The sequence below is a fragment of the Sceloporus occidentalis genome, unplaced genomic scaffold (genome assembly GCF_023333645.1).
Source record: "Sceloporus occidentalis isolate IW3139 unplaced genomic scaffold, rSceOcc1.0.p SCAF_59, whole genome shotgun sequence".
NCBI lineage: Eukaryota > Metazoa > Chordata > Lepidosauria > Squamata > Phrynosomatidae > Sceloporus > Sceloporus occidentalis.
This window is the reverse complement of record NW_028317039.1, coordinates 1,553,087-1,565,900: the sequence shown is the minus strand read 5'-3', so window position 1 is coordinate 1,565,900 and position 12,814 is coordinate 1,553,087. Positions and strand designations below refer to the sequence as shown.

The 12,814-nt window shown below is 47.0% G+C and overlaps 1 protein-coding gene and 1 non-coding gene across 2 annotated transcripts in view; one reads left to right on the top strand and one right to left on the bottom strand.

Annotated features, from left to right (window-relative positions):
* The window catches only part of LOC149287531 (inactive phospholipase C-like protein 1), a 174,914-nt gene that overhangs the window by 45,764 nt on the left and 116,336 nt on the right, over window positions 1-12,814 (top strand). The window lies entirely within an intron of this gene.
* On the bottom strand, window positions 4,475-4,604 carry LOC149287532 (small nucleolar RNA SNORA35). The gene has a single exon (XR_016277472.1). It is a non-coding gene; the product is annotated as a small nucleolar RNA SNORA35 (small nucleolar RNA).

The following is a 12,814-nucleotide window of genomic DNA, read 5'->3' as shown; positions in this document are numbered from 1 at the left end:
TTATCCCTGGGAAGACCATGTCCATCCATGGAATTGGCGGGGTGCGCCCTGCAGTGCCAGTGGCACGTGTGTACCTTGATTGGGGTGTGGGCAAGGGTTTGCGGGAGGTGGGTATATCCGAGGATTTTCCTGTTAATGTTTTGCTGGGCAAGGATCTGGGTCGGCTTGTTTGCCAGTATGCACCAGTTGAGGAAACCTGCAAACCTGGAGGGCTGGTAGAGAGCCCTGTCCAACCTAAGGTACTGTCTGAAACTTTGGGAGTAGTGGGTAGCTGGGAGGGAGCCCAGAAGGTAGAGGTATGCCTGTCTGAACCAGCACCCAGGATCCTGTCTCCTGAAGGGATGAAGGGGGATGTGCACCAAGGGACCACACCTAGCGAGCAAGCTCTAGGGGAAAAGTGTGGTTTGACCTTTGGAGGGGCAGAGTTTCAGGAACAGGGAGTCTGTAGTGGCTCTTCTGGTTCAATGCCCCCTGATACGGAAAAGCATAGTGTTACTATGGGTGATCAGGTAGCCAAGGGATTCGGGCATGCTGGGGATACTTCGGCCAAAGTGTCTTCAGAAGTTGTATGCCCAGAAGGTATTATCCCTGAAAAACTAAAGGGGACTGGGGATGTGTGGCCAACCGTGCCTACAGCACCTGAGTATTTAGGTTTGGGTGCAGGAGAAAGTATACATGATATAGGGGTGTCTGCGGATATTCATGTTACTGACTTTCCTCAAAGGGAAAACAAGAGATATATGGAATGTGATGTATCTGTGTGTCAACAGCCAAAACCCTGCTTTCATGCTCCAGAGGAAATGCTTCATTTAACTCTTAAAGTGCTGGAGGTTAAGAAGCAGGAAGGGGGTAGTTTCTCCACCGTGCCTAAGACCCCTAAAGCTGTAAAGTCTGGAGATAAGGAGGAGGGGGAGGAAAATTCACACCCTGTTATCCCTTTTGTGTGTTTACCGAGTGGGCAGTGTGAGGGGCAGAATATTTCCCCTGTAGCTGTAGTGGCATACCAGCAAGATGCTGGGGCAACAGCTATAGAGGATAATATAGTATGGGTTGATGAAAAGACAGCTGCATTGACCAGTCAGCAAGAAACCCCTCGCCCTGTGAGTGTAGGTGAAGCCAAGAACCTGGGATCCACACCGGATGCCCAGGACAATGGACACCCGTTTGCTGTCTTGCTTGGGAATGGGCAGCGTTTAGCTATCCTAAGCAGGGCAGAGAAACAAATGGATGAGGCCTTAAAACATCGGAGTAACTTATCGCCAAAAGAAGAGGCTTATTCAAGGGTTGGCAGAGAGTGCTTAGCTATGGTGTGTGCTTTGCAGGAGTTACGGCCATGTTTGTATGGTTGTGACTTCACTGTTATAATCTATCACAACCCTTCTCTTCAGGCGGATAGATTAGAGGGGAAGTTTAGCAAGTTGCTCAGATGGAGTCCGGTGCTACAGCAGTATTGTTCTACTGGCGGGTGTGACAAGTCAGCTTCTATGGGAACGCTGACTGTTTGTCTTGTCAGGGGGAGACTAGAATTTAGGCAGACATAGTAGATCAGCGTGTGCTGACCTCCTCTGTCCACCATCTTAAAGGGGGAGGTGTCATGATTAACTCATATAACGTAGTGGATGCATGGAAGGGTAACCCAGCAGAGGTGGTTAGTTTCTTTGTTTAAGCATTCAATGAGTTAATCTGAGGTTGATTTAATGTGTTTCTTTGTGAATGCCCTCTGTATCTGTTTTGGCTAGAGGTGTCATCTTCCCAAAGGACCCCTGTGGTGATTCATGGCCTAACAGATAAGGACCCTGAGTTATAGGAATTCCATTCCTATCTTAAGAGGGGGGTTTCCATCACCTTTACCCCACCATAACTTATTGGCACATCAAAGATGGGACCCGATTCTTGGAGATGGTGTCATATAATCAGTCATGTGGTCAGAGGGGCGTTTGCTTGCAAAAGTCTGATTTAGGGACAATGCAGCGACCTCAAAGCAGAACTCCATGATATACTCTGATCGGAACAACATCGTAAGAAACCATCTGGACTTAAGGAGTTCCCACAGGCCTACTTATTGGAGAAACTCGTGAGTGAGGGTCCTGTGTTTAAGTCCCTTTGTTTTTAAGAACTGTTTGCTGTTTTACTTTTATTTTGTATGTCTTGTTTTTGTAATTCTGGCACTGTGTAATCTTTGTCTTTTTGTTATTAAAATATTCATAATCCAAGTCTGTCTTTGGGCTCTAGTATCGATATCCACAAACCCTAAGAGAGGATAACACGTTACCATATTGTTATTAAGTTTTACAGGATATATATATATATATGTTAGTTGCCCGGGGTGGGTTGATATATATATAGAGATAAAGGTTCTAATTCGGATTTCTCACGAATCCGGTATCAAAATCGTGAGTGGTGGCAGACTACCTGGGGGGATACAGGCAGGATTTGGGGGTTAATTTGGTGTAACTTATGCCTTGTTAAGGGGTGAAGTTAGTAAATCCAGAGGCCTGATGCTATTAACCCCTTCATGCCCATGCCCTCCACACAGTCACGGCTTGGCAAGTAGTCCTGACCGTGACAGGGCAAACTTAGGGGAATCTAATTCCTGGGGGCAGTGTGAACATTATTAATGTATTTATTTATAAAAGTATGGTATCAGTAATATTCTCTGTAAGATTCGAATCTCTGTAAGATTCGGATCCTTGTAAGATCCGGATCCCTGTAAGATTCGAATCATTCGAGTCTTCGGATCATTCGAGTCTTCAGATCATTCGAATCTTCAGATCATTCGAATTATTGAACGAGTCTCTGACTCTGAGTCATCGTTCCTCTGTGAATTAATGAGCTGTAACCTGACCCCAGAGTCTGTGTCTGAGTGCTCTGCAGATGACTCATAGCTCTAGGATCAGGTTACAGCTGAATGATTCACAAATGAATCGTTCAGTCTACTGGACCGATTCATCCGGATCACTAAAAAGAACCGGATCAAATTAACGATTCGTTCATGATCCGGACATCACTACTTTGGATATGCCTGGTTTATTGTATTTGTCAGGGCATGTGTGAGGAAAGGTTCATATTGTGCTGAATATATTGTCCCGTGCTGTTTTGATCTTTACTTCATGGAAAGTCCTGCAAATTGACTAAGTTCGACAAATCAAAGACCTATTTATTTATTTTGTCTACCCGCTCAGCAAACTAGTTGAAGGAACAAAAACATAAAATAAAGCAAACCTCCCTTCCAGCCTTATGGAAGCCTGTGGCATGTTTATTAGCAGGCTTGACACACTTAAAACCCCAGATCTACCTCATGCTGTAAGATAGACTGTCTCTTAATTTTTAGTTCAATGTACAGTTGTGTGAAAAAGAAATACACCCTCTTTGAATTCCATGGTGTTACATGTCAGGGCATAATAACAATAATCTGTTCCTTAGCAGGTCTAAAAAAAAGGTTAATATAAACTCAGATGAACATATTACACTATGGCATGATTTATTCAACAAAAATAAAGCAGTTGTAGAATCCACTTTAGCAGCAGTGAATTGAAGTAATCGTTTTCTGTATGAATTTATCAGTCTCTTACATCGTTGTGGAGGAATTTTGGACCACTCTTCTTTAGAACATTGCTTCAGTTGTTTAACCCCTTCGTGACAAAGGCTGATTCTATTTTTTGTACCCTTCGTGACAATGGCTTTTTTATCGTTTCTGCGGTGTTTGTGTTTAGCTGTAGTTTTCTCTTAACCCATTTACTAAACCCACACAAGTTATATATTGTTTTTTTCAGGACAAGAAGGGCTTTCTTCAGACACCATAATTTTTTTCATATGATGTAATTTCCTATAATAAAAATAATAAAATATGACGAAAAATTGAAAAAAAAAACACATTTTCTCACTTTTATTTGAAAAATCTTTTATTCATCATAAAAAACTACTGAAAAAACCTGCTAAATAGATTCTACTATTTGTCCCGAGTTTAGAAATACCCAATGTTTTTATGTTTTTTTGCTTTCTTCTACACGTTATGGGGCAATAAGTACAAGTAGAGTTTTGCTAATTCAAAACCATTTTTCTCTGAATCTGGTAATTCTGTCTCTATGTGGTATTTGGGGCATCTTTGAAGCCAGCAAATTACATTTACCCCACCAAACCATATATTTTTGAAAACTAGACACCCCAGGGTATTTTAGATGCTGATAGTTTAACCCTTTCCATGCACAAATCCTACCACCAACCCTTGTCAAAGTTTGTGATAGTAATTGTTTTTGGTGTTTTTTTCACATACTTTGTACTTCAGGTGTGAAATTACAGCTCCTGGTATATGTTGCTGTCACACAACACCCCGATATGTGTTCAGCAACATCTCCTGAGTACATTGATACCCCACATGCATGGGTTTGTCAGATTGTTTGGGGGCAAAAGGGCCACATTTGGAACATGAGCAATTCAAATTCAGTAGGAATTTTACATCTGGGTAAAGAAAAATGCTTGTACCCAACTATCAGTAGGGACAGGTTACAAGAAAGCCTGGCCTATCTCCAAGAAGGGATTTCATCTAGCACCTTAAGTGGTCCCTCATGCCACGGAATGGACACAGGGTTCACTTGACAGTGCAAATAACATCAATATTGATGCCAGGAATTCCAGAAAAAGGAGGGATAGCTGGCTTGTACCTATTAGGCGCTACCCATGCCTCTGGTGCACTGCCACGACTACGTGTGGCAGGCGTCCTAACAGCCACAGATACATCACTAGATGTATCTGTGAACTGACCAACGTCAAAATCTGACGCTGTATCAGTGGCCTCAGAATCTGTGGCCAAAAAGGCATACGCCTCCTCAGCCGTATACCGCTGCATGGTAACAATTGCAGCAAAAATATGCAGTGATCAATGGCAATGAAGGGGTTAATATTATATGGGTGGCTCTTATAAGAGCCTTTGGATCAATATATATATATTTTTTTTATTAGAGAATACCTGAAATACCAGAAAACACACCGATCTGTCTCTCTCCCTCACTAGAAACAAGTGAAGGAGGGAGGCAGATCCAATACTGATCAAAGGCAATGTTTAGAAAACATTGCCTTTGATTTAGCAAATCATGATCACTCTTATGAGTGATCTGACCACTAGGGGTGTTATTCACTGGATGTCCATGACATCCAGCAACACCCCCCCCCCGATGATGACAGCAGGCTCCGCCCCCTGGCTTGATGGGCGCCGCCATCTTGAAACACCGCGTGTGTTTCGAAGACGCCGGCGCCGGGAAGGTAAGTTGAGCATTTAGGAAGCGATCGCGAGTCGCTTCCTTTGCTAAACAGGTGTTGCAAAGATGCCTCGATACTGAGGCATCTTAGCAACACCAGCTAAGCAAAGGAAGCGACTCGCGATCGCTTCCTAAACCCGTTTTTCGGCGGCGGGCCCCGCCATGTTTGAAAGACGTGCAGTCTTTCAAACATGTTTTTTTATTTGCTCCTAGGAGCGATCGGGGGGGGCCGGGAATGTTTTTTTTGGTGTTGCTCAATGCCTCGATGTCGAGGCATTAGAGCAACACCGTTTGAGTGAAAAAATCGATCACGGATCGATTTTTTCACCCGTTTAAAGACGTGCCGGTCCTGGCACCTCAATTGTCATAATCGTCACGATTTTCGGTGACGTGCCCGGACTGGCAATTGTCATCAAGGGGTTAATGTTTGTGGGCATTTGTTTATGCTTAGCTCTCTGAAGGTGCCGACACAGCATTTCAATCGGGTTGAGGCCTGGATTTTGTCTGGGACATTGCAGCACATTGATTGTTTTCCTTTTCAGCCATTCTGTTGTATGTTTGCTGGTTTGCTTGGGATAATTATCCTGTTACATGACCCAATTTCGGCCAAGCTTTAGCTGTCAGACAAATAGCCTCACATTTGAGTTCATTAGTCAACTCAATGACTGCCAGGTTCTGTTGCTGCAAAACAAGACCAAATCATCACCCCTCGACCACGCTTGACAGTTGATATGAGGTGTTTGTGCTGATATGCTGTGTTTGGTTTTGCCAAACGTGAAGCTGCGCGTTATAGCCAAACCTCTCCAATTTAGTCTCATCTGTCCAAAGTATATTGTTATTGTCCAAGTCTTGTTGTTTGTTTAGATGCAATGTTGCAAACCTAGGCAGTGCTGCCATGTCCTTTTTAGAGAGAAGAAGCTTTCTCCTGGCAACCCTTCCAAACAAATCGTACCTGTTCAGTCTTTTTCTAATTGTACTTTAATGAACTGTTACATTTGTCATGCTAACGGATTCCTGTAGTGTCTGAGATGTAACTCTTCTGAGCTTGGGGGGAATTTGCTGGGACGTCGACGACTGGGAAGATCAGCAACCGTTTTCCACGTCTGAATAATCTTTCTCACTGTAGAATGAACACTGTACAAATAAATTGTCTTGAACTGGCCTTATAACCTTTCCCATATTGATGTGCAGCAACAATTCTTTCCAACAAAGTGCTAAAACTATAAAAACTTTTGGTGGTCACACTTGCTGATGATCAATTAATCAAGGGCATTTGATTAGCAGCACCTGTCTGCTACTTAGCGCTGCTGGGGATCTGGATCTTAGTCTTATAGTCGGACTTCTATTTGAGGTCTGATTATAAGACCTGGGGGGGCGTGTCCGACCGCCGAGCAAGATGGCCGCTTGAGCCGATACCTCCGCAGCCCCTCGCAACTTTATAGCGCTAAACTTCACATTCAGCCATTATTGGATCGCTCCAAAAAACCAGCCACTGATCCCCCTACACCGAGGGACCGTTCGCGCTCCTGTAATCCTTCCTTCCGTGAGTACTTTCGGACCCCGGCGGACCTGGCCTCCCAGGCCCCAGAGGACCACAAGCCGGCGTCCCCGGCGAGTTCCTTGTCGGTTCAGTATACAGCCCCAGCTACGCACTTACCGCCTGCATCCCAGCCTCCGGAGGTGGTGAGACTCTTTTCCTCTGCACCTTGGAAATCCGACTTCTCGCTGCTAATCGCGGAACTTAAGCAAGTGGTACGCGACAAGGTCTCTGCTGTATGCTCAGACCTGGCAACATTGGAAAAATGTGTACAGACCCTCAAGGACTCCACGACGCAACACCAACTGGCAAACACTCAGTCCCAACAGACGGCGACGCAACATTCCCGTTATCTCCAAGAGCTCCGCCGCAGGATCGAGGACCTTGATAAAAGGGGCCGTAGACACAATATCAGCCTCCGTGGGATCCCGGAGTCGGACGGCCCGGAAGATGTGAAGGCGCTCCTTACTAGAATCTTCAATGGTCTCTAGGGCTGCTCCGCTGAATCCCCGATACCCCTGGATAGAGCTCATAGGGCCCTTCGCCCTAGAGGGGGACTCGGGACCCCCCCAGAGACATTATCTGCCACCTTGCAGACTTCACGGTGAAGGAAGCCATCATGCTTAGAGCACGAGAGGTGGGCACCTGGCCATTTGAAGGGCACCAGGTGTCCTTCTACAATGACCTCTCTGACCTGACTCTTCAGGCTAGGATGGCCCTGCGGCCACTGACGGCTGAGCTACAGAGACTCATTGTGCCATACAGTTGGGGGCACCCTTTCGCCCTGATCATATGATACGACAACAGGTCTCTTGTCATTAATCAGGACGTCGGTGACGCTCTGCAGTTCCTGGGCTTTCCGGATCTCCGCATCTCGGACTGGTCATTTGCGGACGCGGTCCTCGGCTCTCTTCGCACCCCAGTTCTACCACCTCAGAGCCGCAGTCGTCTGGACCTGACACGCAGGGGATCTCCGCGCCGACGGGCCTCCCATACGCTGCACGCCTTGGCTTCTTGCCGCCTGGGTGACATTGAGGAGTAGATGTTCGTGAGTCCCATCGTTGTCACAGGCATAAGCCCTCTCTTATTTATTGTTCACTCGCTGCACTTGCTAGACTCTCACTGGGACTTTCTTGCTGGCATGTGTCTCATTTTCGGCTTACACACCCACACTGTGCACACACACACCTTCCACTATGGGAATTTTTTTGTTTTTGTTTCACCAGCTCAGTATTCTCCCCCGTGTATTCCGAGCAGGGTGTTGTTTCCCCGAGTTCCTCTCCTACTGCCGCTCACGCGGGTGCTGCGTTACGTTCCACATGCTGTGTTAGCCTACGCTGCATCTCTCCCACTGACATGGATCATATCTGCAATGTACACGTTTGTTTACTTTTCATGGTTGTACTGTTTCTTTTTTCCATATGTGCCTAGCCGCTTACTCACACGAAATATTCCTGGTGCAGATATGCTGCAATTGTGGGTGAACTGGCCTACTTCCGCTTACCCACTCGATCCATTCCTGATGCAGCTACTTTCTCATGTTTTCACTCTACACTCCCTGCTGACAGGTTCGTTGCACACTATCCCCAATGTACACATTTGCCCTCTGCTGCAACCGTGGGTGATTTGGCCTACATGCCAATCGGTCCCTGGTACCCTATACACACCATGACGTGTCTCTCCCACTGACGTGGATCTTATCTGCCATGTACACGTTTATTTTCCACAGTGGTACTGTTTCCGTTTCACCGAATCCGTGGGTGCTCTAGCCTGTCTGCCAATTGGTGCCTAGCCGCTCACTCACACGATGTGTCCCTGGTGCAGCAACCTTACCATATTTACTTTCTACACTCCCTTTTAATGGGGTCTGCGTACAATATACGCATTTACCCTCTGCTGACACCGTGAGTGACCTGGCCTTAATGCCACTATGTAACTGGCTCCTTATACACGATATAATGCATCTCTCCCATAGCCATGGATATTCTCTTCCATATACATGTTTGTTTCTTTTTCACGGTTGTACTGTTCCTTTTTCACTGACTTTATGGATGCTTTACCGTGCCTGCCAATGTGTGCCTGGCCGCTTACTCACATGATACATCCCTGGTGCTGCTAGTTACTCATGGGGTCGTTGCCCACTATTTACAATATTTGCATTTGCCCTCTGCTGAAACTGTGGGTCACCTGGTCTCCGTACCGCAATGTGCATGCCACCTTATACACATGATACGTCTCCCCCTGTATTGTTGCGGGGGGGGGGTGTTGCTATATGCTATCGCACTGGCATTGATCATCTTTTTTACAATGTAAATGTTTGTTCACTTTCCACGGTTGCTTTGTTTCTTTTTCACTGGTTATATGGGTGAACTGGCCTACATGCTGCTATCTGCCTGGCCGCTTCTTCCCTCGGTGCATCCCTGGGCTGCTCCTATCTGGCGTGTGCTACTCATCACCATATGTTCTGTGGGGTTGCTCTCGCACTGTCACTGAGTTTCCTGCCGATGCTCTGATTTGTTTTCCTCCAACACCTATGCCTACTAGTGGTGTTTTGACCTGGTTTATGATACACACGTTTGTTTCCTTTTGATGTTGCACTGATTGTTCTTTTCTAATTCCGTGGATGTCAATGCTTGCCTACTGCTGTATGCCAAATGCTTTATCTACGGGATGGTTACCCTGTTGCTCACTGTATAGGCATCATAGCCTGACTGTTATTGTCCGCCCATCCTGTATTCCTCTCTCCCTTTGCGGTTCTTTAGCTCTATCTCTGTTATGCGTGCTTGCGAGCGGCGGCCCGTATTGGGCTCGTTTTCTATTTTCTCTTCCTTTTTCTCCTCCTTCATCTCTAGCCTTCTCTTCTCCTCTCTTCCCCCCTTTACTTTTCCTCTCCACAGACCTCTCCTTCTCTGTGTCTCCCGACCCTCATTCCTCCTCTTTGATCTGTACTCCCCTCGCCCCTTACCCGTACTCCCCCCCCTTGTTTGTTGTTATTTTTGTTGCTGTTGTTTGTTTCAGTTTCTGTGTGGTGTCAGTCATGTCTGCTGGTGTGAATCTACTCTCTATCAATGCACGTGGTCTGAATACCCCTGAAAAACGCTCCTCCCTTACACGGGACCTTAGGCACCGGGCAGATTGATCTTACTTTTGTGCAGGAGACGCACTTCTTGAAATCTAAGGCACCCAGACTGATTACTAGGTTCTTTCCCACTTGGTTTTTCAGTGACAACCCTTCTGCGAAGACCAAGGGGGTGGCGGTGCTTTTTTCCAACCGAGTTCCATTTCACTTGCTTGATACTCGGGAGGATCCCGAGGGGAGATTTTTACTGGTGAAGGCGATGGTTCTGCAGCAAGCCTATACCTTCGCTAACGTCTACCTCCCCAACAGGGGCCAACATGTTGTTTTGCGTAGAGTCTTTCGGGAGCTGGAGGGCTTCCAGGAGAGGATTTTGGCGGCCCGTGTTCGTATAAATGGTGCTTATTCTGCCCCCATCCGTATTAGAAATGGCACGTGCCAGGGTTGCACGTTGTCCCCTCTTTTGTTTGTTTTATCTCTAGAACCCCTCCTACAGTCTATCAGGTGTAACCCGAACATTAGCGGTCTCTCAATTGGGCGCACGCATCACAAGGTCTTGGCGTATGCAGATGACCTCCTATTCACTGTCTCTCACCCAAGGATGTCTCTCCCCAATGTTTTACGGGAACTCTCGATCTATGGTGCTCTCTCGAATTTTCAAATCTGAAATACTCAACGTTACCTTGTCTAGCGCTGAAATTAGCTCCATTCGGTCGTGCTTCTCTTTCAGATGGAGCACCGACAAAATTAAGTACCTGGGGACGTGGCTATCTCCTGACTTATCACAGCTCTTTCATTACAATTTTTTACTTCTGCTTGCTGGGGTCCAAGCGGATTTGTCATGGTGGTGCCGTCTGACAATTTCCTGGGTAGGCCGGATCAATGTTGTTAAAATGACCATCATGCCCCGCGTGCTGTACCTTTTCCAGACCCTTCCCATATCTATCCCTCCTTCTTTCTTTGTGTCCTTGCAGCAAACTCTCTTGAGGTTCATCTGGGGCTCCCGGGCCCCGCGTCTACGTTTCTCCACTCTGATTATGCCCAAATCTAGGGGGGCTTGGCGTTGCCCTGACCCTGCACTTATTACAGAGCGTGTCATCTCCAGAGATATGGGGGAGGTCATAACGTCGAATCTGATGTTTTCAAAATGTCTCTCCCCGATCTTCAGTAGCAGGGTAGCGGTCTCTCGTATAATAGGGCCAGTCTTCAGAGGACTACCGTCAACCAGCTGTATAGCCATAGGGTTTCTCTTACGACGGGTTGGGATGGAGAGTGACTGTACCAAATCAAAGTCCAGGAAATTGCCACTAGCCCCGGAGTCCACCATAACGGAGAGGTTAACAGACCGCAGTGACCTGCAGATGGAAGATAGGTTCCTTACCCTTACGGAAATGGGCACGTGTTCTGCAGTCCTGGAAGATATGTCCTGCTCTACCGCAGTATAGGCAGAGGCCCAACAATCTACTTCGTTCTTTCTCGGCAGGAGACGGGGGTCCCCGGACTGTGCCTATTTGCATGGGTTCTTCTGGTGGAAAAGAGGTGTTTGGAATGGAAGGTAGAGCAGGAGTTCGAGTTTGTGTCTTCTTTCTCTGAGGCACCGATCGGTCTGGGTGGAGAGCTTGATGAAAACTTCTAGACCGGTCGGGATGGAGGTGCGAGCAAGCTCGTTTTTGACCAGCTCAGAGAGACCCCAGCGAAATTTGTCGTGGAGGGCTGGCTCGTTCCAGGAAGATTCGAGAGCCAGGCGTCTGAAATCAGTAATGTAATCCTCAATTGGTCATCTACCTTGCTTGAGAGCTCTTAGAGAGGTGGTAGCCGAATAAGTTCTGAAAGGATCGTCGTCCATGGAATCCAGAGCCTGGCGAAAAGAAGACCATGAGTCCAGAAGCTGGCTGCGACTGTGTAGGAGATGATGAGCCCATGCTTGAGGTTCGTCACAGGAGAAATCACGGTATGGACCCTTATGTAGTCAGAGGTGTAAGTTCTTGGCTTTAAGTTGAAAAGTATCTGACATGAGGTGATGAAGGTCCGGTACTTTTTGTGGTCGCCCCTGAATCGTTCAGGTAGAGGAGCCACGGCTGGTTCAGCTGGAGCAGACTGCTTAACTTGAAGAAGTTGCATCTGTTGCCTGAGTTAATTTTGACTCGCCTGGAGTTCTTGGAGATGATGTTGGTAAAGCCTGCGGGCTCCATATAGGCTCAGTGATTATGTGAGGACGGAGGAATGGAGGAGTCCAATATCCAGGAAATAACCCCAGGAGAAAGTCTGGTATGCAGCTAGAACTAGATGCAAATAGTAGTAGTAGTCAGGAACAAAGCCAAAGGTCAGGATAACCGAGAGCAGCGAAGTAAAAAATCAGAAGCCAGCGTCAGGAAACCAGGAAATCGGAATAGCCGTTTAGTAGCCAAGGGTCCGGTAACGAAGTGCAGCGGAATCAAGGTAATAGCCAGGTTCGGTACACAGGATAAAAGTAAGAGGAAATAAATGCACAGGGTAGCTCAAACTGGAACAATCACTTGACGCCTGGTGGAAGCCTTGCCCCCAACCGTGACGTCATCCGCGCGCGTTCCCCGGCGTCTCCATTCGGGGACGCATAAAGTTGGTCGAAGGCACGCGCGCCTAGCGGCAGACATGCGGCCAGAGGATGAAGAAGCCGAAGGTGCGTCGCTGGATTCAGTACCTGTGGGCAGCGGGTGCTCGGGTGAGTGGCTTCGTCTGGGTCTGCTTTGCGGACCCTGACAGTTTCCATACATTATTATTGTATACCTGCAAATACAGGATTAGTATGTCTGATTCTGTTAATTTGATCTATACCTGAGATCTAAAGTATGCTCAGATTCAGAGGTGACCCGGGACCTGGGAAGAGTGGATGACCGTTAAGTGGCTTAACTGACAGTACCATGGCCTCTGTTACTCCTTGGTATGTATTGTTACTAAGGGAGGCTT